We start from the raw sequence: 26040 nt of genomic DNA, 5'->3' as shown, positions 1-26040 counted from the left end.
CTTCTCCCAGGGGGTTATCTGATGTGGGGAGGAGCCGGGAGAGCCCCTGAGAGACCCCCAGAAGACCAGGTTCGAGGTCACTCTGTGCAAAACGAGCTGCACAGTGGAGGTAAGTATGATATGTTTGTTATTTGACTTTGAGTTTGTTATGAACACACAAAAATGTGATGGCAGAAAAAGACCACGTGGTCCATCAAGTCTGGCCCATATACTGTATACATATACACTATATTGTCAAAAGTATTGGGGCACCTGCCTTTACACGCACATGAACTTTAATGGCATCCCAGTCTTAGACCAATTTGATGCAGTGTGCTGCATATGGTCTGAGCACTGACAGGCTGACCCCCTCACCCCTTCAACCTCACTCATACATCTATTTCCCAAAGACAACCTCTGGATATGAGGCTGAGCACGTGAACTCAACTTCTTTGGTCGACCATGGCGAGGCCTGTTCTGAGTGAAACCTGTACTGTTAAACCGCTGTATGGTCTTGGCCACCTTGCTGCAGCTCAGTTTCAGGGTCTTGGCAATCTTCTTATAGCCTAGGCCATCTTTATGTAGAGCAACAATTCTTTTTTTCAGATCCTCAGAGAGTTCTGTTCCATGATCCAGGGAAAATCCGATTGCCTCTTGGGGGTCAGGAAGGAATTTTTCCCCCTGTTGTAGCAAATTGGATCATGCTTTGCTGGGGTTTTTCGCCTTCCTCTGGATCAACTGTGGGTATAGGATTGGGTATATGGGATTGTTTGATATTACTTTTTATGTATTTTTTTGGGTGAACTAGATGGACTTGTGTCTTTTTTCAACCTGACTTACTATGTAACTATGAGGTGCCATTTGGAACGTCCAGTGACCAGTATGAGAGAGTGAGAGTGATAACACCAAATTTAACACACCTGCTCCCCATTCACACCTGAGACCTTGTAACACTAACGAGTCACATGACACAGCTGAGGGAAAATGGCTAACTGGGCCCAATTTGGACATTTTCACTTAGGGGTGTACTCACTTTTGGTGCCAGCGGTTTAGACATTAATGGCTGTGTGTTGAGTTGTTTTGAGGGGGCAGCAAATTTACACTGTTATACAAGCTGTACACTCACTACTTTACATTGTAGCAAAGTGTCATTTCTTCAGTGTTGTCACATGAAAAGATAGAATAAAATATTTACAAAAATGTGAGGGGTGTACTCACTTTTGTGAGATACTGTACATAAATAAATATATATATATATTATTATTATTATTATTATTTTATTTTTTACTTTTTGTCGTCCTTGGTGTCTGATGCCCACAAGGCTTCTTCTGGGTGCCAGTCTTCAACCATATTGGTTGGCCAGCGGGGGATAGCATCCTGGCACATAGGCACTGTGCCTAAATGTAGCAGCTCCATATACATTTTGAAGAGAACTGTAAGCACACAGGTATTTTTATTTTTATCATCGCAAAAGAAACACAGTATGTCCATTCTGCCATAAAGAGCCTGTCAGCTTACAATTATTAAATTTAGACTTTAGTTCCACTGTAAATTTGTTTCTCGTAACCCTCTAACTGCCAATTTTGTTTGATCTTTTACAAGAAGTTAAACAATAATATACTTATTGGCCAGATCACCAGGGGAAATGAAATGAAAAAAAGCCTACAAAAGAAAACTAGTGCAGCCACCAAATCTAACAATTCCTAAGCTGCAACATATGAAATCTTTGCTTTTGGGTTTGGATCCGTTTCAATTTCACTAGATTGGATAGGTCACTCAGGTACAGGAGGAGACAGTAGAACATAGATAAAGAAAGAATATGTTGGTGACATAGTGAAAGATACTAGAAGGCAATTGGACATGCCCAACCTCCTTAAGGGATCTGTGGGGGCCAGCACATCTCCGAACATGAAGAGTAACTAAATAAGATAATTGTATCGTAATCGTATTTGGTCCTATGAAGCATGCACATCCAGCAACTGGCCAAAGTTATTTTTTTGTAAACTATTTTCCTATAAAGTGCCTGAAGACTTGCAGAAAAATATACAATATTATTCTGAATAAGACCATATCATAAAGCAGTATCCTACACAAACCCATGTTACGGTCTGCAGTCAGGCTCGGAGGCAAATAGCTATAGCAGTTGCAAGGCACCTACTAATCATTTAGATAAGTAGAGAAGCAGGTCACCCTGACGGATGACATGGGCTGATCTGAGGTGCAGAGTCTAAGTACTAACCGTTGTTCACCAGAGCTCCTTAGGGTGGAGATGGGTTTTGCTGCGTGTTAGTACCAATTTGCAGTCCTCAGGATCGCCCCACAGGGAGGTGAGCAAGCTGGGATCCAGTAACAGATACAGCAGGTAGGGATCATACAGAAACGTAGTCAGTAAACAAGCCAAAGGTCAGTAATGAGTTTGGGATCAAGCAAAAGCGTAGTCAAGGAACAAGCCAAAGGTTGGCAACGAGTGGTAGCAAAGATACTGATGGCAGCAGGTGTGACAAGAGAAGGATATTGGCTGGAGAGAGCATAATAATATTGCTAACATGAAGTACAAAGACATGACTTAAAGCGGGGGTCCACCTATCTATCGTTTTTTTTTTTTTTTGAGTTCATTCACAAACTTTTCTTCTCAGCATTACATACTCACATATTGTGTGTAATATGTCCGCCTGTGTCAGATTTCGTCGGAAAGAATAACTTATATTATTCACTGCAGGTGGTTTCCATCTTCATTGTGGGCATTTGAAGCCCACAAGCATTTATTTCCTGGATGTGGTGAATGCTGTGCTCCCAGCATTCACCGCTCGTTCCCGCACATGCTCAGTGGCATCCTGGGAAGCCTGAGACTAGCTCCCAGGAGTCTGGGAGAGGCTAGAAACACGCCTACTCCCATGGGAGGAGAACCAGGAAGTGCAAAGAAGAATAGAAAAATAAAAGGTAATTACGGCGATTTAAATTTTTTTAAACGGCATGTCAGCATCTAGGCAAGGAAGAGAATACATACAGATATTGTTCAAAATTTGGGTGGAACCCCGCTTTAAAGTGGTTGTATACCTCTAGTTGTCACTTTTACCTATAGTAAGCCTATAATAAGGCTTACCTATAGATACTGTAAATATCTCCTAAAAGTGTGCCGTTTAGGAGATATTTACCTTGTAGTGCACCGATCATGTCAAGTGCCATGACTGACGGCTCCCGCACGCATGCGCGGGAAGTAATGTCATGCGACTTCGGCCAGTCACAGAGCCGGAGTCCACGGCCCCAGAAGGAAGAGGGGCAAAGATGGATGCGGCCACCAGTGGGGACAGCGCGGGCTTTGTTTGCAGGTAAGTGCCACGTGATGCATATTAGCCCTTTATGCTTTTACTTTGCAGGGGGAAAAAAAGAGGAAGTAAAACCCATCAGGGTTTACTTCCTCTTTAAATCAGAAAGTTCAGGGGAGGAGCAAAGAGTTTAAGGAAAAAAAAGGGTTCAAGGCAGGATCATTCAAAGAATTGTCCAGGGAGCTGTCCAGCATCCCAGGTGGCTCAGCAAGAAGAGACCTTGCCAAACACAGCACAGTTCGCAGGTTTAGACCTGGGTCCTGACAACACAGCAGTTCTGGTTTCCCGAGTACGTAATACAAATAACTAATTGCTTACGTGAAGAGGCAGTTCCCTTCAGTAGAGAATGCAGGGTAAAATTTATGTTGGCACTGTGGAATTCAGCTTGCCATTAAATTCCATATGCAGGAAGCAGGGACAATTTTCTTGATGGGGGGGTCTTTAGGGGAAAGTGTCTCCTAGCGAGGGTAGTAGGGAGGTCAGGGAAATATAGTAGAAAGAGAGAGGGGTAATGGGATGTACAAATAGGATGGGGAGGAGAGGACTTATGGCAGTCAGTTGGGTGAGGAAGGAAGGGATCCGAGAGAAAGGACACATTTTTTTAATCTGATTGATCACTAATATCCCCGATAAACCTCAGTCATCATTGTCAAAAACATTAGATCTTCATTTGATACACCTGAAAATAGATGGACGAATACAAAACATACGCTATTAGTAATCAGTGCAAGCTCACCAGATGCTCAGGGGTTTTAACTTGTGCATAGATACACAATACAGATCCGACAAAACCTGGGAGTATATCACAGCCATAGCAGATATTTTACAGTGATTCTTTTGATTTGGAAAATGAGCTAAGGAGGCACACATCTAGTGAAGTACTAACTCCCCTCTTCACAATTGGTCCCATTGAAAGTTAAAAAATGACTGTATTCAGTAATGAGCTCTTCCAGGGTTGGAAGTACTAGTTATTTTCTTCCTAGATTAGCTATTCCAGGCCAATTCTACATGGTCTCCCTGTGCCAGAAAGTAAAACCTAAGTACAGAAATTATTTTTGTGTATCTGGGTCACTGGAAATAACATCCCTGCACCATTTCCCCAAAAAATACAATTTAAAAAATAGTCCCCTTGGTAGTTTTTAAATACGTTTGCTAAATAATGATGGTTAAAAGAGAAATAGGACCCTGTGTCTTTATTGCTATGAACAATAACCATTTTCTTATAAAACTGATTAGTTGAAACTGGAAATACTGTTTATTTTCTGTGTCCTTACATTTTAAAAGGATAACCTAAGTTACATAACAATGGATCAAGATTCAAACTATTGCATTTGCAGTCATGGTTCCGACAAATGGATCGAGAATCATCTAGCCTGCACTACAACTTAAATTTTCCTCTCTGAAATGATTAATAATCCTTAAAAAAATCCTGATAGCCATTAACCACTGCTCCCAATCTGTTTGACATTTGAAACTGCACATCATAAAATCTGTGACCTAACTATAGGAATGAAATCTTGGAAAGGGCTCAAACACTTTAGGATCCAAGAGCATAAAACCACAAGGGAGTAATCCCTTTCCAGTCAATTTTGTTCTTTGAGTTGGCAGTGGAAGTCCTTGTTACACCATACAGGGAGGTTTGGCAGTCAAGGAGTTAACTAAAAATTCTTTAAAACAGAAGGACGTGCATTAACAATAACTAGGCAAAGCCAGATGCAATGTGTTTAGTAGTAGCGAAAGGAACCCAACTGCTCTAAAAAAAAAAAAAAAAAAAATGTATTAAACTAAAACTGACATAATAAACAAAAGTACAGTGCTACTCTTCCGACTTGTTTATGAATAATGGTGGAACCCCCTCCTATTGCATATGCTAAATTAGGTCACAGTATACATCATAATGTGAACATACAATAAATAATAAACGTGAAACAAAAGCAATGCTTTACAACTCTTCCTGCTATTAAACCCACAGTAATTGGCTTCCAAGTGAATGTGCAGAAAAACACAGCAAAAGGAATGGGTGTATTCAAATGTATGTGCTATAGTGAAACAGTGGTGGATACCCCTTAAACTAGAGCTTCCACAATCCGATAAATATAGTGAATAATCAAAAGAAACGAATAGATTTATCATTAACAGTCCATATTAGCATAAATATAAGTGTCCAATCACGTGTCTCCTCGGTGTATGCCAACTCCAACACCACGTGATCTACCACCGATCAACTTATGTGCTCACCTTCCACTTAACCCTATCAACAGGTCCCAATGTGCCTTCCCCCTCCGGGGGTCTTATCCAGTGGTTTAAATATCTCCAGATTCGCAAACACTTCATCATGTTTAAATTTTTGGGCATGAGATCAACAATCTTCAGCGTTTGTGTATAAGCTCAATGCAGATTATAGAAAGGCCATCATAGCACTTTACTGTACGATGGAGTTTGTGACGTCATCCTGCTGGACAGGAAGTGATTAGCTAGAGCCTTGTATAGTGTGATACTGATACCTTGATTCTTAAGGGGGCAATGTACCTAAACTGAATTGAGTTACTGGCAGGATCACCAGGTAAAAATAAATGTAAAAAAAAAAGGCCTGAAAAAAATGAATGCAGCTACCACATCTGCATTTTAGCATGTGAGCTTTGGTCTGTTCTGTATGGGTGATGTCTAAAGTTTTTATAATTGTAGCGCATTCCCCTGAGGAGCCGCTGGTGAATAGGGATCCCCCACCTTTCCACAGGCTCGCTTGAGACAGAAACAGTCCGGCAACTTTGTTTTTTTTAATTTTATATTTAAGGGTTAATAATCTCGGATGGGGATAGGGCTATATCTGTATGCCCAATTGACTGAAAGAAAAGTCACTTCAGGGACACTTCAACTATATACACCCTCTGTATACACTCCTCTTCCTCCAGCATATCACTTGCTTGCAGAAACACTCAGACCCAGCTGGAACACTGTTTAAGGGATCTGGAAAGGCACTCAGCCAGATCAAGCAAAAGCCCTTTACAGGCAGGGACTGCGGGCCCCTATGGTGTGTAGAAAAAGTCCAGTGTCCAGCAGTACTTTAAGAGGTGTTACTGGGATCAGTAGCCACAGGAATGTATTCCTGTGGCTACTGATCCCAGCACCACCTCTTCAGGCACTACCAGCCCGCCTGGCTGCAGCTGCCCCTTTTACTAGCCCTCCTGGCTACTTCTCACAGTCCTCCCAGACTGCCACACTCACCAGCCACCCAGCTGCCTTCTCCCTGGAGATCCCCCGGAAGTGCTCGCTGGCTCATGCTGTCCTCACTCTTGCTCCCATGCCTCTGGACAGGACTCCTCCTTGAGTTTTGAGAGGATCCTTCCAACACCCAAGCCCCAGGCTCAAGGTCACCCCCCCCCCCCCACCCAGGCTAGGAGGTTACCCTCAAGGGCCTCCAACAGTCTCCTCAGCACTCCATCTCCAGCTTCCACTCAAACTCCACACTGCCCCTGCTGGCCTGTCTCTAAGTATTTAAGAGGGGTCTACCCCCTGCCAGCCTATTTTGCTGGGGATTGGCTGGGGCCCTCCTCAATACTCCAGGAAGCTCCTCCTTACCTCCCTCCAATTTTTCTGGAACTTTTCCAAGGTTCCAGCAAGTAGGGGAGGTACCAGAGATGCTGCCTGATGTGTCATCCAGCCTCCCTGGATCACTCACCCTGACCCAGATTAAAAACAGGCTTGGCTGCCAGCCAAGCCTAGATTTACCTACAGTACAAAAAACCTATGTATAACCTAGCACTCTACACTAGAGGGTGCTACACAATGCAGGTCACCATTTACCTTCTTTTTTAAACTTTATTATAATATAACAAAGGGGTTTATTTGCTAAAGCTGGAGAGTGCAAAAGCAGGCTCATTTCTACATAGAAACCAATCAGCTTCCAGGTTATATTACCAATGCTTAATTGAACAAGCTGAGCTTAGAAGCTGATTGGTTTCTAAGCAGAAGTGAGTTTGATTTTGCACTCTCCAGCTTTAGTAAATAAACACCATAGTGACATTTCATTAGGTTCTTTGCAGAGCAGAAAAGACTTTAGGTGAGTTCTGGTGTGGTGAGGAAAAATGCAAATATGCTAAACTTTTCTACACTGCTCTGCTCTATTATGTTGTGAATGGGGCACATAGAAAATAATTATTTTCAATGTGCCCTTGTGGAGACCTGTGTTGACCAGTGGCAGAAAAATGCAGGGTGTGAATGAGCCCTTATAGACTGTTGTCACCAGAGTGTCTGTCCCCATTGGATGATTTCCCATCAATCTCTCATTAAAAACCCTCAGGAAAACAAACACAATAGGATTTATCCTCCAAGATGAGACATAAATGATAATAAAAACCCGGCAGGGGCTCTAGCTCTCCCCAACTGTATCCCCAAAAAAGTTTTGCCTAAAAGCCTAACTCCAGGCAAATAAAAAACTAACCCTTGCGGCGAGTCTGTGTCTGCAATGCAAGGGTTAATTGCTTGTTTTGGTCTTGAAGAACAAAAAAAAGAAAATGTACTTGATCTAACACTCCTCCCCACAGCTTCTTTTCCCACCCATTCAAGCAGTTTAAAGTACTGACATCATCAGGATGAAAGCAGGGTCCATGGCCCTGCACTGGCCATGAAGATGCTGAGGGACAGTTCACCACTGGGGTGTGGGGGGGGCGGGGTTTGCATAAGCCCATTGTTACCACTTCTGTTATGCCCCGTACACACGGTCGGACTTTGTTTGAACATTCCGACAACAAAATCCTAGGAATTTTTCCCACGGATGTTGGCTCAAACTTGTCTTGCATACACACGGTCACACAAAGTTGTCGGAAAATCCGATCATTCTGAACGCGGTGACGTAAAACACGTACGTCTGGACTATAAACGGGGCAGTGGCCAATAGCTTTCACCTCTTTATTTATTCTGAGCATGCGTGGCACTTTGTGCGTCGGATTTGTGTACACACGATCGGAATTTCCGACAACGCATTTTGTTGTCGGAAAATTTTATATCCTGCTCTCAAACTTTGTGTGTCGGAAAATCCGATGGAAAATGTCCGATGGAGCCTACACACGGTCGGAATTTCCGACAACACTCTCTGACCGTGTGTACGGGGCATTAGAGTTCTAAAACTCTTCTAAATAGAATGATTGTTGGCTTATTTACCTATAGGGTTGTCGTATTATCATTCCTGTATTTCATTTTGCATTTATTTGAGAACTAGTTAACCATGACACAATGTCATATAACAAGAATGCCCTGGTATGGGAAGATTGGTGGAAGAGAAAGCTAGTTTTTAGACCTTTATGCCCCGTACACACGATTGGATTGGACAACAAAACGGATTTTTTTCCGAAGGATGTTGGCTCAAACTTGTCTTGCATACACATGGTCACACAAATGTTGGCCCAAAATTCCGAGCGCGGGAATGCGGTGAGGTACAAGACGTACGATGAGCCGAGGAAAAAAAGGAAGTTCAATAGCCAGTGCGGCTCCTTCTGCTTGATTCAGCATGAACTTTTGTGCGACGGACTTGTGTACACACGATCGGAACTTGTTGTCGGAAAATTTGAGAACCTGCTCTCAAACATTTGTGTGCAGAAACTCCGAAAAGCAAATGTTCGATGGAGCATACACACGGTCGGACTTTCTGATAACAAGCTCACATCGAACATTTCCCGTCGGAAATTCCGATCGTGGATACGCGGCTATAGTCTTTATGGGTTCTGTCTAGCTCTTCTGCCCAGAGATTTTTTTACTCGGATATTGTTTGGTGCCAAAAAAGATGAGGCACTTCAAGGATTATTGCATGCATTTCTTGTTCCTATTGGTGTTAATTTAGTAAAGGTAAACAGGCTGTTCACTTTGCAAGGGAATTTGCACCAGAGCGCAACAAATCTGGTGCAGATTTACTTTGCAAAGAACACCCAATCACATGGGAGGGAAAAAAAAACAATTTTACTTGCACATGATTAGATGATGGAAGTCAGCCAAGCTTCAACTTATCCACTGAGCTCTGGGGCAATTTCTCTTGCAAAGTGCTGCTTCCCTTGCTAAGTCAACTGCCTATTTTGCCTTAGTAACACAACCCCGCTGTCTCCTAAAAGTTATTGGTGGCCTGTGGTTGCTCAGCCGGCCTACATAATTCAGACCAGCTAGCGCTGTAGATGGTCAAATCTGAAGCATATTTGATCTCAAGCAGCCAAGAAGAAAAAAAAAATCAGGCATACCCTTTCTCCAATGTATGAGCAGGTATATTTGCTTCTTTTTAGTAAGCAAGTTCTGGACTTGTTTAGCAAAACAGTTTTTATGTGCATGGTCTTCTGCCAAAAAGATTTTTAGGGTGGTGAAAATACATTTTTGGCAGAGCTTGGATTGTAAAATTAGATTTTTTAGTCCAATAAGGCAATTTTCTGACTTTGCCTGGTGGTTCCAAGGAGAAGTATGATACAATATACAAGCATGTACCTGAAATACTAAGGCTTAGGTACAAGGTGTAAATCAGAGTACAGCTATTATTCTAAAAACCCTTGACAATGACAAATCAAAATGGGAAACACTGGTGTGAAATGGGGTTAGCTGATGGATCTTAGAAGCCCACTGGCACTGTCCATAATACAAATCAATGAATGGTCTGTTGGCAACAATTGGGTTGCAGTATAATGTGGTCAAAGCAGTTAAAGATTGCTGACTCATTGTTATATACTGTATTATTTAAAATATACCGTAAATCTTTACGTCTCTTTGTATTCTTTTACAGAATAAAACCTGACATGGGTTTATGTAATATGATAGCACAAGATACATGGCATATATGTAAAATGCAGCAATTGAAGGGGCACTGATCACTTTCCATATTTTCATACTATGGCTTCTGTTTAACCACTATATAGGTTATTCCACTATGCCCCATCAATGCATATTTAACTACCAAGCCATTTTTCACCTGCACGTTATGTAAAATTTATAGTAGGATGGTCAGCCTTGCAGTCACAGTCAAACCATCTTCCAACTATTACTCAAGCATTTGTATAGGTATCAATGCATAGTCATCTGTGATCACTGGTCATTCTACAGCTGTGTGCTTAGGTTGCTGCATTGTGAAGTCTTAATGAGGGGGCAACTTTTAGTTTAATTTAATTAGATTCCATTTTGTTATACTGTACATAATTTACCTCCGGGTTTTTTTTTTTTTCTTTGTTAATTTTTTTCTCATAATCTCCAGAAAACATTTTTTATGGTTTGACTATGTAGGTTTTCTACCTGGTTGCGTCTATATAAAGATAAATTCATTTACGCAGAGTCATCAAGGTAAAAACATTGTCCTCATTCTTTCCTGATGCACCCTTAGGTGATTTCAGAACACAATGTCTTGGTAACCTCTCCAGGTCTTCCAGGTATAGAAGACGGATCCCTGGCAGCCTCACTCAACAAGGAACATCTGTGAAAAAGAATATATATGTGGCGTCACATTGTCCTGGCGCCTCTCCTCAATTATGTGTTCTGGGACAAGGTGGTTTAATATTTGCACAGTACTTTGACTGGCAATAGCAGGGGTGTCAGAGACAACAGCTAAATTTTAAAGAACAACATGAGTACAATAATAAATGTTCTAAATCTATATAAATATTGTATATGACAATGCAATTATATGGAAGAGCAAATAACAAAATGTTGTTTGATTTGGAAATATAACTTTAGTTTGCTGTTTCCTCTGGATTATTAATGTAACATTTACCTGATCCTACCATCTGATTTGATTCTATTATTTCTCTTGCAAGGTATTTCACTAAAGTCCTAAATTTTTAATTACTCATGTGACCCTGTGTGAAATTTAGGTAGATACTTGTTTCCTGTGATGAAACTATACTATTGTCAAGGAATTCTTCGCTGTTAAAGCAAGTGCTCAGTGATCAAGTAAGTAATTGCTGGCACCAGTCACTGGCCACCAGTGTGAGTGGGGGCTTATAACATTCCCCTTTACATTGGTGGTCAACAACAGGACACTATACAGTCACTCTCGGACAGTAAATCAACCCGTCCAAGCTATGAACTGAGACACTGAGCAACAGTGACAAGATGGTATGTGAACAGATATTTATCATTGGCCATTTTCCAGCAAAAGGTAATCCATCATCATCATTGATCATGACAGAATATACATATTTTGTATTATGTCCTTAGAGGTCCAGGGCCATGATCCACATTTCTAGTGAAACCCTGTCCCTGAAGACCACCAGGAGGGTAAAGACTGTGTGGATCGGGAGTGTCCCCTGGATCCCCCCTGATGTCACCCTCTGTGTGGTGACATTTTTCCTGCATCATGAGCTGGGTACCCTAATCAAACTGCTCAGCTCAGATGATCTCACTGACCATGTGCACACCATCTTCAGGGGCGCGCACAACCCAGCTCCACACTTACCATCATCTCCTACATCTGCAACCATGCCACAGTCATAACAAAATTCTTGGCTACCTGCTGCCTTGCTAGTGACCTGGTCAAAGATGGTATTAAGCTTTCCGGATCTGCCCGAAAATCTGTGAGTACTCTTTTGGGTCAAATCTCACTCCATGCAATCTGCTAACAGTTCTGGGGGATTCTGCAGTGCCTCCTCTATAGTACTGGACACAGACAGCATGCTAGAGGACAGCCCTTTTCATGAAAAACTATCAATTCCTCAGTGGTACTTTACAGTCAACATAGATAATGACTGTATAGTTGCAGTGCCAAGTTTATATAAGTAAAATCTTGCTTCAATTTGTCCTTGCTGTGATTGAATACACCAGCCAACAGTGACTGAAATGCCATCTAGTTTGTTAAATGGGCACAATAGTGCTAGGGTACATTTATGTAGAAGAGGCAAGAGATGTGTTCATCCTTGCTGGAAACTAGGCATCTTCAAAATCAGCTGTTGTTTACATAGCTCATCCATTAAATGGATGCAAAGTATCCATGATGTTTATTCATTTTTTCATTGAAAAAAGAATGAAGAGAACTTTCCCTAAAGACAATAAATCAACTGCTACAAAGCATGTAAAATTCATGAAAATAGCAACTGCAATGCTTGGTCTGCACCCTCCAGCTTCCCATGTCTCTCAGTATTGGCCATTAAGGCAACTCATCATAGTGATGCTTGTGAAGGTATGTAAAGACACCTGTAGAGTGTAGACCAGTGGTCTCAAACTGGCGGCCCTCCAGCTGTTACGAAACTACAAGTCCCATGAGGCATTGCAAGGCTGACAGTTGCAAGCATGACTCCCACAGACAGAGGCATGATGGGACTCCAGTGTAGACCCATCTGGCTGCCTGTTTTGCAATCTAGCATCACTGTTATGGAGTTCTGACTTACCTGACTTAACTCAAACCCTATACAGCCTATTTGAGGCAAGAAATATTCATATCTGTTGCCCAGCTGCCTTTTATTGGAATGTGTATTGCCATCCAAAGAAAGAATACCCATTTTATGTTCAGACCCATGTATCTATGTAATAGAAGCATTTGGAAGAAAAAAAAAACTAAAGAATGCATAATCTAATTATTCAGCTTATCTGTTCAAACGTCCCCAATTTTCCCCAATGACTTTTATAGAAGCATGATCCCTTCCTTAAACAAGGATTCCCCTTTTAAAAGTCAGAAACGGCTCTCCTAAGTGATTTAACAGTTTCTGTGCAGTGTGATTTAAAGGACATGTGTATGTATAAACCTTTAACACCCACAAAAGTTGGACTCGCGCAGTAAAAATACGTTTCTGATTTATGCAATGGTAAAATTACTACAAGCACATACAGTATTTTGAGCTACTGTGAGTTTAAATCTAGGTTTTCAAATCTTCTGCCTAACCACCGCTATTACAAGTATGACATGTATAATTTAAAACACATTTTTCAAACCCCTTTAACTGCTTTTACAGAGTTTCCTCGTCGTTGGTTTCTGCAATTTTTTTTTTTTTTTTTTTACAATCCATTCTTCACAAGCCAAGATATTTTATTCTGAGCTTTACTATTCACCAAGATTTGATGTTTCTAGGGAAAGAAAAAAATTGGAATTTGTAAGGAGGGAGTGTTTATGAAATTCAGGAAATAATAAGCATACAGAATGTTGCTGTATTATGAAACCTATAGGCATTGGATTATTGATGTCCACTATTTTGAAAGAAATGGATTATAGTTGGTCATTCTCCAGGGCACTGATGACTGTAACAGATATCATGGAACACTGCTATAAGTGCAAAAAGCTGACAGTGAAGTTAAAATATTTAGCTGACCGACTACTGGGACATCATGAGTGACATTACTGAAGTCATAGAATGATGATGCCATTTCACTGTTTCTGTGACGTAAAGTCTTAGAGCAGACAAAATACAAAAATCAGCACAAGAGAGATAACTTACAGTCAATAGGATGTGTATTTTTGATGATGCCTGTCACAGGCTCCCATTGAGATTGCCCAACTATGCCCTTTTCACCCATCTCTGCCATACTACAGCTTCTATGAATTAAACAGGATTGGTGAATGGAGGGGGCGGACCTATCAATCATCCGCTCATCCTCCATTCACAGATCACTTTTCATTCATAGAAGCTGTGAATGGAGGATGAGCCAATGATTGGCTGGGCAGAAAGGGCTCTCTTGATGAGAGCTTGTGACAGTCCCTTAGTTCCAAACTGGAGGATTATGGCACTGGGGGGGACTTGGACTGAGAATGATTTCGTACAACAGAAGAGGCATCAGCACAAGGGACACATCCTACTGACTGTAAGTAAGGTCCATTCTGTTGATGTTTGTGTTTTTATGCTTTAGGCATGTTTAGTGTGTTTAAAAGCTTCAGGCAACCCATACTTAAAGTGGTGTTCCGGCCGAAATTATACTTTTTAAATAACAATACCCCTATAATACACAAGCTTAATGTATTCTAGTAAAGTTAGTCTGTAAACTAAGGTCTGTTTTATTAGTTTATAGCAGTAGTTTGTTATTTCATAAACTTACAGCAGGCCGTGGCCATCTTAAGTGTGGGCATCTGAAGCCAGACTGTATTTCTTCCAGGATCTCATCCTTGCAGATCACGCACATGCTCAGTGCAGCACAAGCAGTGTAATAGGTTTCAGGTCAGGTTTCCATAGCAACGGCAGTGTCAGAGGAAGTTGCCGCCCCGTCCCAGAAGGCATTGCAAACAGGAAATGATGCGATGGGCCGCGGCCAGGGAGGAGGAAGTGAAAAATGAATACAGCAAATATACAGTAGGTGCTGAGAAAAAAAGCTTTCTGAGGGCCTTGTTGGCTGTAAGTAAGGTAACTGTAAGTTGGCTGTAAGTAACACTTGTTGGCTGTAAGTAAGGTCCATTCTGTTGATGTTTGTGTTTTTATGCTTTGGGCTTTATTTTTTAGCATTGCTTTCCGGCCAACAAATGTGTTTAAAAGCTTCAGGCAACCCATACTTAATTCAGTCATCACTGGAAGCTTTCTGAGAGCCTTGTTGGCTGTAAGTAAAGTAACTGTAAGTTGGCTGTAAGTAACACTTGTTGGCTGTAAGTAAGGTCCATTCTGTTGATGTTTGTGTTTTTATGCTTTAGGCTTTATTTTTTAGCATTGCTTTCCAGCCAAAAAGTGTGTTTACAAGCTTCAAGCAATCCATACTTCAGTAATCACTGGAAGCTTTCTGAGGGCCTTGTTGGCTGTAAGTAAGGTAACTGTAAGTTGGCTGTAAGTAACACTTGTTGGCTGTAAGTAAGGTCCATTCTGTTGTTGATTGTGTTTTTATGCTTTAGGCTTTATTTTTTTAGCATTGCTTTCCAGCCAAAAAGTGTGTTTAAAAGCTTCAGGCAACCCATACTTAATTCAGTAATCACTGGAAGCTTTCTGAGGGCCTTGTTGGCTGTAAGTAAGGTAACTGTAAGTTGGCTGTAAGTAACACTTGTTGGCTGTAAGTAAGGTCCATTCTGTTGATGTTTGTGTTTTTATGCTTTAGGCTTTATTTTTTAGCATTGCTTTCTGGCCAACAAGTGTGTTTTAAAAGCTTCAGGCAACCCATACTTAATTCAGTCATCACTGGAAGCTTTCTGAGGGCCTTGTTGGCTGTAAGTAAGGTAACTGTAAGTTGGCTGTAAGTAAGGTAACTGTAAGTTGGCTGTAAGTAACACTTGTTGGCTGTAAGTAAGGTCCATTCTGTTGATGTTTGTGTTTTTATGCTTTAGGCTTTATTTTTTAGCATTGCTTTCTAGCCAACAAAGTGTGTTTAAAAGCTTCAGGCAACCAATACTTAATTTAGTCATCACTGGAAGCTTTCTGAGGGCCTTCATTCTAATAAGAAAGCCCAGGAGCCTGGCCAAAAAGGCAGATGCCCTTGTGAATGCATTTTTGGATGCAAAGCTTAAATGTAAATTTGAAATCAGATTTTGTGTACACTGCACAATAAGTGCCAATTTAATTCATAAAAAGAGCACTGCTATCAGCCCAGACTCTCTGGCTGATTCTGGGGACTTCTTCTGCTTATCTGTTTGTCATTTTGGTGGGCTGCAGGATAAAACATGCATCTGGGACATGGAATGGAGTGGGCTATTTTAGCATGGTGAGCAGATATGTTCACTTTGACTGAAAGCGCGTATCTTTTAATTTAACAAATGAACATCACAGCTAAACAGGGGGTGTAGAGGGGGTACCGTTTCTGGCACATGCTTGTACTGAAGCATGAAGGTTGGGAGACGGTTCTATTAATAAGGTTTTACCCAAAGTATGTAAACATTGTGGTAAGGCGTGGCTGCATGATAGAGTTAAGTTTACATTTGGGGAGGGGGAGAGATGAGTACTTTAGGTTCAATGAGGTACAGCAATTGCACTGTCTGAGTGAGAGCACATATCCTTTAAGGTGTATTTCCACTTTTGCAGCCAAATTTGTATAACTACTTTATATTTGTAACATGTTCCCATTAACATAGCATAGCTTTAAAAAATGTTGTTTACCTTTTTAAGTGCCTTTTACTTGCTTACAACTAGATTTGAACACACTCAGTCCTAACAAAGGGTTACAAATTTAGAAACGGCCCTCCTACTTTTACCATACAATGAGCTATAGCTAAATCTGCAAGGGGACAAAGACACTGTCCAGAAATTCTTAGAATCAACCATGACATCTTCTTCTTAGAAACATCCAAAACGTAAGAAACATCTAAAAAAATTTTTAAGGTACTGTGTGCTAAGCAAATTAACAGATGGGCTGTACAGAGGGGTTGTTCAGGAGTTTTTTTGGGTGTCTGGCACATGCTGGGACTGAGGTTATTATATAATGATATTACATCCTGGTTCTTTAAGCTCTGTGGAAAGTTAAACAAATTTTTGTGTTGGAGGACAGATTTTACCTACTAGGGTTAAAATGGATGTAAACCCAATTCATGAAATTTGAGCTGGGCTCATATATCTGTAGTGTTTTCTTATCTCTCTCCAAAGCACTAAGTCTTGTGGCTTTCTCCTGCTCTGTTCTCTTCTGACAAGTTCTTCATCACAAGGGATAAAACCAGCCTGAAATTTGTGTCGAGGGTTGTTGGCATAAATAGATTAGCAGAGAGCTTGCTGTGTCACAGGACAGCTCTAAAAGCCTCTGCCTATGTGGAGTGGGGGTGTGTGCCTTTCCTCCAATCAGCTGTCTTGACTGTATGCCCAGACTTCACACTCAGTGCTGAACAGGAAGACAAAATAATAACACTATCTGAACTTTCTAAAGAATATATGAAGCTGAAGACAGCAGATATACATGTAAATCTTATGTAGGGAGATTTGTTTCATCCCTGTGTATCATCTGAGGCTGGGTATATGTGAGGGCTTACATCTGCTTTAATTTAATAAAGAGCACATAATTGTTCACTCTGAAAAGTGACATGCTCACTGTGAATGCCAAATCATGTGCAGAATTTTACTTTGCACATGATTGGATGATTGGAGTAAACATTGCATTATTGTATTCACTGAGTTGTAAGTGTATCTGGACCCAAGAAAATTTTTTTTATATATTGCAGCTTACAGGTCCATTGAACTGGTGAATATATCGGTTTTCTTTTTTTCAAGCTCTTTCCTTTATTTTCAACTGGTGAGCCTTTTGATAGCAAGCTTCCTATCTTAGGGTACGATTTAGACTACAGAACACATTGTCCTTTCCTTATCTCCATAACATCAGGAGCAGGTGTTCTGTGGGTGTTCTGTAGCCCACATAAGGGAACTGGGCAGGGCTGATACCATTGCTTGGGATTTCACGGCATTGCAGGCAAAGTAGTACGTTTGAAGCTAACTGGATTTCTGTCAGAATCAACACATATCTTTTCTGTACTTGCATAATTTTTCTCTGCTCAATATGTTTGGCGTTTTGCTTTGGTTGATAGAATAGATTGAAAGAAGGCAGATTATTGCAACATATATGTGATAAAGGATGTTACCATCCATTATTACAAATACAAGTGTCCTATCACTGTTGCATGCAGGGGGTCTTGCAGCATTTGTAAGACGCAAATCATAGAAAACGTGGAAGAAATGCAGAATATGTTTTTTTTTTTTTTTTTTTCAATTTTGCCCTAACATACTTTACTGAAAACTATTTTTATATATATTTTTATATCTTGTACATGAATGGGTATCGAAAATGAAAATTGTTTCAAGGGGCTAAGTAATAATTTGGATAAGTTGGTCAGTTAACTCATTGGGTTGGCAGTTCATTGATTTGAGCTCTTCTACTCATAAATTGCTTTGATAACTCAATGTCCATTTTTAATATGTGATAATAAAGTAAAAGGGCAGAGGATTCCTAGCATAGGCGTGTGCACAGGGTGTGCCAGGTGTGCCTGGGCACACCCTAATCACCCTGTGTGGTGCAGATTCCCACCCTTTGATATTTTTCCATGCCCCCTAATGGGGCTTCTAAAAAAAAATGTAAAAAAAAATAAAATAAAAAAATAACATTGTAAAAAATAATAAAAAATAAAATAATAAAAATAAAAACTACTGACACCGTCCACTGCCCTACTGACCAATCTCTGCCCTACTGACACCATCTATTGCTCTACTGATGTTGTCAGTATATATAGACATGCGCTGTGCACACCTATGATTCCTAGTCTTGCAATGCCAAGAAATGACTGCATTATGACACATTATCCTTGGAGACTGAGGAAAGGAGCTGATGATACAAGAGTTCAGGATGATAGGAGTAGTTACAGTATGATATTAATCTCCACCATAATAGCTGATAAACTTACAGAGTTCTAATGAGGAAAGTTGCAGGGTCTGCACTTCCTAACCGTTTGAGAGTATCTTATCAAAAATTACATTTGCTTGCAAAGGATGCCTAATATCTGAGTTGTATCTTCTCAGAAAATCAGTGAGCCATTAACACAAGCAGGAAATTACATTTTTGGGGGGATTCCATACACCAACTGTGTATAACATCTACTATATAAAAAATGGCTGCTATTGGTGTACCAATAGTATGTATACACACAAAAAAACTATTTTTTCCTACTTTAGTGGTACAAGAGGGGCAGACACAAGTATATACATAAAAATACAAAGAATTATATTACAAAATTAAAATCACAATAAAAATATGCGGGATTGTATTCCCTTCAGAGCAGTGTTTGCCCTGTATACTATGCACATTATTTTTGCCAAATACATCCCAAGCGTTTTGACGCATTTTAAAGCAAAAAGCTTCTTCAGGACTGCATAGTCTTGGTGGCAAAGAAGAATAGCCTAAACATTGCTTCTATATTACATGCAAAGAGGCGGTGACCCGATGGTGATTGCTCCCATTATCTTTCTATGGGTAGCCGAGTAGTTTTACGCTGCGTAATTGATCTAATCAACACTTCAGGAGAATGGTGGTGCGGCTACCAAATGTACTATCTCCAGCACTATCTAGCTGGTTCCAGCAAAAACAAGGGGCAAACTTCCTTAGATGTAATGAGACACCCAATCTGAGAGGAGCCAAAAGAGGGTTTCCATCTGTACTTCGTATTATTACACAACCAGCCCCAATCACAGATATACGCTGTAACAGACACAGTTGCACTAAACCAGCCCCAGTCACAGATATACGCTGGTGTAAATTAAACAATCCACTCCACTGGAGTGGATTTATTATTATTATTATTATTCTACAGGATTTATATAGCGCCAACAGTTTACGCAGCGCTTTACAATATAAAAGGGAGACAATACAGTTATAATACAATAAAATACAAGAGGATTAAGAGGGCCCTGCACAGAAGAGCTTACAATCTAATAGGGTGGGGCAGGTGGTACAAAGGGTTGTAACTGTGGGGAATGAGCTGATAGAAGTGGTAGGAGATTAGTTGGAGACATGATAGGCTTTCCTGAAGAAATGAGTTTTCAGGAATCGCCTGAAGGTAGCAAGAGTAGTGGATAGCGGGGACAGGTTGAGGTAGCGAGTTCCAGAGGATGGGAGAGTATCATATGTCCGCAGTCCAAATGGCTATTATTTTGCACTTCACCACTTACAATTGGCCCCTTCCAGCTAGTCAGCAAGCTGAACCGCCATCTCTGCATAATGTTTCCTTTTACAGAGGAAAATGGATGGAATTTATAAAAATAATTTAAAAAAAAATGGAAAATTGAAAAATATGTTGTTCCATATTTTTCAATTTTCCATTTTTATTTTTTTATTTTTATAAATAATGCCCATAATACAAACTATCATTTCTAGGGATTAGAGAAATGTGTAATACATCAATAAATATGTATATATTTATTTGTGGGTTTTTTGTTTTTTTTTCAACACATAACCCAGCATAATGGAACTAAAAGCAAACTTTTATTTTTATTTTTGATAGCGTAAGGGAGATATAACTCTCACTATATATAGATATACTTATAACCCCCCTGCCAGTTTTTTTTTTTTTTTGCCCATTGGGGAGATTTCCCTTCACTTCCTGTCTCATTGTCAAAACAGGAAGTGAGCAGAAATCCCCCAAAAGTGAGGAAATCTCAGGGCAGAACTAGTGTCCCCATTGAAAGATTTCCCCTCTATTATTGCTCTCCAAACAGTTTATTTTTCCTCTTCTTGTTCCTCAAACATTTTGGATTTTCTTTTACTTTCCCTTATAATGATAACAGTAAACAGGACAAATAGAGAGAGTGAATATCTCTACACTAATGCCCTATTCCCAATAACAGGGGCACAGACAACAATAAAAACGGACAGGTGTTCTAATCCCTCTGCGCTGTATCTTCTGGGGAAATTAGTGAGCCAATCACACAAGCAGGAAATTACATTTCTGGGGTGGATTCCATACACCAACTGTGTACAGAATTCCTCTAGGTTGACATACTGCATTAACATTTTCAGAAGATTACAGCACTGCAGATTGAAAAGGATAAGCATTTTTTAAAATGAAATTCAATGTGGCCTGTGTAGCAATTGTACATGCTATATTACATCCCCCCCCCCCCCCCCCCCGTAAAAGTGGAATTTCTTTAACATATGAAATCATATATAGAAAAAACAGATCATTAACCAGAAGCTAATCAAAAGAAATCAAGAATAAATATTTTTTATTAAAAAGACAAATTCTAACGTAAATCGTTTTTAATAAAAATGTCTGTTTTCAAAGTGTTTTTTTTAATTAAAGAATGTGAGAAAAGGCCAATGATCTAGTGGAGCACAGTCATGAAAGTCGGTGCTGCTCATCCAAGTTTTAAACTGACTGAGCAGCTGCCATTATCCTGTTTGTTGTACTGGGTGCATGCATACAAGGAATATTCAGCTGTGCTTTGCTCTGTCCCTTTGTGCATGCACCAAAGGAGTAATGAAGTGACTCCAAAGTAACCTTGCCCTAAATACAGTTATACATGAGAAACCTGAAATACAGTGTCTCATCAACTGATACAAGGAGAGCAAGATTCAGCATTGCCTTGGAGGAACCACAGAAAACTTTACCTGGAAAGTCAATGGCTCCTTTGAGATTGTTTGCCAAGAGTGTTTCTGAGGTCACAAGGTGGACGCCCTGATCACCGCCATATGTAATGGTCATAGAATGGTTATGAGTAGCCTTAGACTTTAAGATGGTATTGTAAAGAAGAAGGGGCACAGCAAACATATCTTGTAACATCTGATAGTGATTAAGTAAAGTTATTTGATTTTTTTTTTTCTTCCAAAGAAAGACTAATAAAAATGGGAAAAAAATGCATGTATAAAACACTTTATATTCTGTACCTGCTAAACTTCATTTAAATTGACTTGGATGGAACAGACTCAATGAGCCAAACTAGTTAGTTATTGGGAGTACACAGAACGTCTTTGGAATGCACCCATGTATAGGAAGGCTCAGCATGTGTGCTAAAGATGTCACATTTCAGCTGGGGACAGGATCTTATGAAGTATGTTCCAGAAGTATTCTAGAATAGAGATATTATGGCCTCAGAAGTTATACGTTTAATTAACTTCATATGTATATATTCTTTTTTTTATACCTACAAAGGCAGCACAAATATTGAGGAGGTTAAACCTAGGTAGAGGCAAGTCCCAGAGGACCTGAATGATTTTCTATATACTACGACCACCTATATTATTGATGTTTACAGGATTGGATCATTTGCTGAGTGTTCATGTGATCAAATTATAGATAGTGCAAGGGCAGGTGGCACCACAAGTTCCAAATTACAGGTGCTGCCTGATACCCAGATAACCAGGATAACTTGCGGAGCACTTGGAGCACACATTCTAGTTGACACTTTTCCAATTTGAAGCAAATTTCCATTTCAAGGTGTGGTGGGATAATTATTGCACAACATAACTGAACCAGAACTTGCAGCAGATTTGCAGAATGTTTGCAAAGAAAGTTGATCTGGCGTCATGCAATGCGGACTTGCTTCAATTGTGCAACAAACTTTTGAAGACTGGCAAGTCTAACAATGGCTTAGCAAGTCATTTTCAAATTTGCAGCACAAATGCTTGCTATCTGGGTAGAGAATGATAATATGTTGAAAAGTATCCATGTTGTCACTAGACATGTGCGATTAGTTTCATACGAATCGAAAATTCGTACGAATTTCTTTTTATGCATACGAATTCTGTACGAAATACAAAATTTCGTTTACGAATTTCAGATGCAAGTCAGCACAGCACAGGGATGGTGGGAGCCCCTCATAATGATAAATTCATCATAACGAAAATTCGTAATTGTTACGAAAAGTTAAACCTAAAAGTTAAAAACCCAGGAAGTCAGTACAGCACAGGGATGGTGGGAGCCCCTCATAATGGGCACAGCGGATGTACACCCAGACCCGGGAACTCAGCACAGGGATGGTGGGATGGTGGGAACCCCTCATAATGGACACAGCAGGTGTACAGACCTAGGAACTCAGCACAGGGATGGTGGGAACCCTATGGGAATTTCTAAGCTTACGAATTTTATAAGAAATACGAAATTTCGTTAAGGTATTTCGGATTTTTGGATCCAAATTCCGTTATAAAAGAAACGTGACTGGTATTTTGTTCACCAATCAGAGGAAGTCAGCACAGCACAGGGATGGTGGGAACCCCATCATAATGATAAATTCATCATAACGAACTTTCGTTATTTTACGAAAACTTTACAAGTCTAACGAAAATTCGTATTTCGTACGAATCCAAATTGAATTTCGGACACGAATTACGAAATACGAATTAATTTTTGTACGAAACGGAATGAAACGAAATAAATTTTTTGACGGCGCACATGTCTAGAATTTGTCACACACGCATATAAACTGCATGGCAGCCTGCCATAGAAAATTTTACAGACTACCAGTTTCTGCCCCCTTCTCAAAAATTGACCGGTTGTTTCTGGCTTCATAATACCCTGAGTCACAGACCCAGAGCACGCATGCTGATCAGAATGCTGTATATCTATACTTTTTTGGGGTCCATGATTCAGACAATACTTAAGCTATTGAACTAGCATAATAGCCAGGCAGCTAGCACTTTCAGGAAAAATCAGCAAGGAAAGGTAACAGATAACAGCATTCCAAGAAAGCAAAGTCCGTGGAACTTGCAACATATCACTTTTCTTTATTTGGGTATACATTCCAAAGACTAAAACAACTATATACAAGAGACAAAAAAGGTCCTATGTGCCGCACATTACTGCAAGACCCTGTGGATATGTGAAATGACAGCCTCAGCCTGGGCTCCAGCCAAGCCACGCACCCAACATGTTTCCCTATTAAGATTAAGCTTTGGGGCGGATTGAAACATGTTGGGTGCCTGGCATGGCTGGAGCCCAGGCTGAGGCTGTCATTTCACATATCCACAGGGTCTTGCAGTGATGTGCGGCACATAGGACCTTTTTGTCTCTTGTGTCATTGGAACTGGGCTGAGCTCTGTCCTTGCCAGCACTCTCAGTGGTGTACTAAAGGAGAGGACCCGGCTGGAGCCTTGAGTGGCACCCCCTATTTGTTGTCTAAAACAAGTACATATTTACATGGGTTGGTTGAAAAAAGACCATCTAGTTCAACCAATAGAAAAAAAACATTGAAAACCTCCATATACACAATCCTATCAGCTGATCCAAAGGAAGTCAATAAAACCCTATTAAGCATGGTCCAATTCGCTTCAGCAGGGGAAAAAAAATCCTTCCTGATCAATTCGACAATCGGATATTCCCTGGATCCACAATCCCTTCTGTTATTTCCTAGAAATGTTAATATCCAGTTGACAATTACAGGGTCAATTAAAACACATCCATTCAACAAACAGATCTCAAGGCACTTGGATCATAGCAGGTTTCTTTTAATAACCGAGCCATCATTAATAAATATATTTTTACTGGTTTAGTTAACTTTGTTGCATTGAGCAATATTCCTATTACATAAGAGTGAATAGGTTTGGTAGGATAAAATTTAAAAATAAAAACAGGGAGCAATTTCTCCATTACAAAAGAGGTGGGTGGGTTTGGTAAAATAGAAAAAAATCATATATATAAATATATATATATATATATATATATATATATATATATATATATATATATATATATATATATATATGAGAGAGAGCGAGAGATTTTTTTTCTATTTTACCAAACTTATCCACTCTTTTGTAATGGGGAGATTGCTCACTGTTTTTATTTTTATATTCTATACTACCAAACCTATTCACTCTTATGTAATAGGAATATTGCTCAGGGTTCTGTGCTGGCACCAATCCTATTTAATTTATTCATAAATGACCTGGAAGATGGGGTAAACAGTTCAATCTCTGTATTTGCGGATGATACTAAGCTAAGCAGGGCAATAACTTCTCCGCAGGATGTGGAAAACTTGCAAAAAGATCTGAACAAATTAATGGGGTGGGCAACTACATGGCAAATGAGGTTTAATGTAGAAAAATGTAAAATCATGCATTTGGGTGGCAAAAATATGAATGCAATCTATACACTGGGGGGAGAACCTCTGGGGGAATCTAGGATGGAAAAGAACCTGGGGGTCCTAGTAGATGATAGGCTCAGCAATGACATGCAATGCCAAGCTGCTGCTAACAAAGCAAACAGAATATTGGCATGCATTAAAAAGAGGATCAACTCCAGAGATAAAACAATAATTCTCCCGCTCTACAAGACTCTGGTCCGGCCGCACCTGGAGTATGCTGTCCAGTTCTGGGCACCAGTCCCCAGGAAGGATGTACTGGAAATGGAGCGACTACAAAGAAGGGCAACAAAGCTAATAAAGGGTCTGGAGGATATTAGTTATGAAGAAAGGTTACGAGTACTGAACTTATTCTCCCTGGAGAAGAGACGCTTGAGAGGGGATATGATTTCAATATACAAATACCGTACTGGTGACCCCACAATAGGGATAAAACTTTTTTGTGGAAGGGAGTTTAGCCAGACATGTGGCCACTCATTAAAATTAGAAGAAAAGAGGTTTAACCTTAAACTAAATAGGGGTGTTTTTACTGTAAGAGTGGCAAGGATGTGGAATTCTCTTCCACAGGCGGTGGTCTCAGTGGGGAGCATCGATAGTTTAAAAAAACTATTAGATAAGCACCTGAACGACCACAACATACAGGGATATACAATGTAATACTGACATATAATCACACACATGGGTTGGACTTGATGGACTTGTGTCTTTTTTCAACTTCACCTACTATGTAACTATGTAACTATGAGGTTCTCTAACAAACCTCTGAGGGCTTCACAGAACAGCTGTATTTATACTTAGAATAAATTACACACAGCTGGACTCTATTTACTTATTAGGTGACTTGTGAAGACAATTGGTTCCACTAGATTTTAGTTAGGGGTATCAGAGTAAAGGAGGCTGAATGTTGAAAACCATTTATCATTTTCCTTCCACTTCACAATTATGTGCCACTTTGTTTTGGTCCATCACATAAAATCCCAATAAAATACATTTTACGTTTTTGGTTGTAACGTGACAAAATTTTGAAAATTTGAAGGGTTATGGATACTTTTTCAAGGCACTGTATGTATATATGTGTATGTATGTGTGTGTATATATATATATATATATATATATATGATATATCTATCTATCTATCTATCTATCTATCTATCTATCTATCTATCTATCTATCTATCTATCTATCTATCTATCTATCTATCTATCTATCTATCTATTTATCTATTTATATATATATATATATATATATATATATATATATATATATATATTATAGATAGATATATATATATAAGATAGATAGATAGATATCTATATATATCTATCTATATATATATCTA

The 26040-nt window shown here is 39.8% G+C and overlaps 1 protein-coding gene across 1 annotated transcript in view; it reads right to left on the bottom strand.

The window, feature by feature from the left end:
- The window catches only part of LMX1B (LIM homeobox transcription factor 1 beta), a 260949-nt gene that overhangs the window by 84720 nt on the left and 150189 nt on the right, over positions 1 to 26040 (bottom strand). The window lies entirely within an intron of this gene.

Source organism: Aquarana catesbeiana, linkage group LG09 (assembly GCF_042186555.1).
Source record: "Aquarana catesbeiana isolate 2022-GZ linkage group LG09, ASM4218655v1, whole genome shotgun sequence".
Lineage (NCBI taxonomy): Eukaryota > Metazoa > Chordata > Amphibia > Anura > Ranidae > Aquarana > Aquarana catesbeiana.
This window is presented reverse-complemented; position numbering and strand designations above follow the sequence as displayed.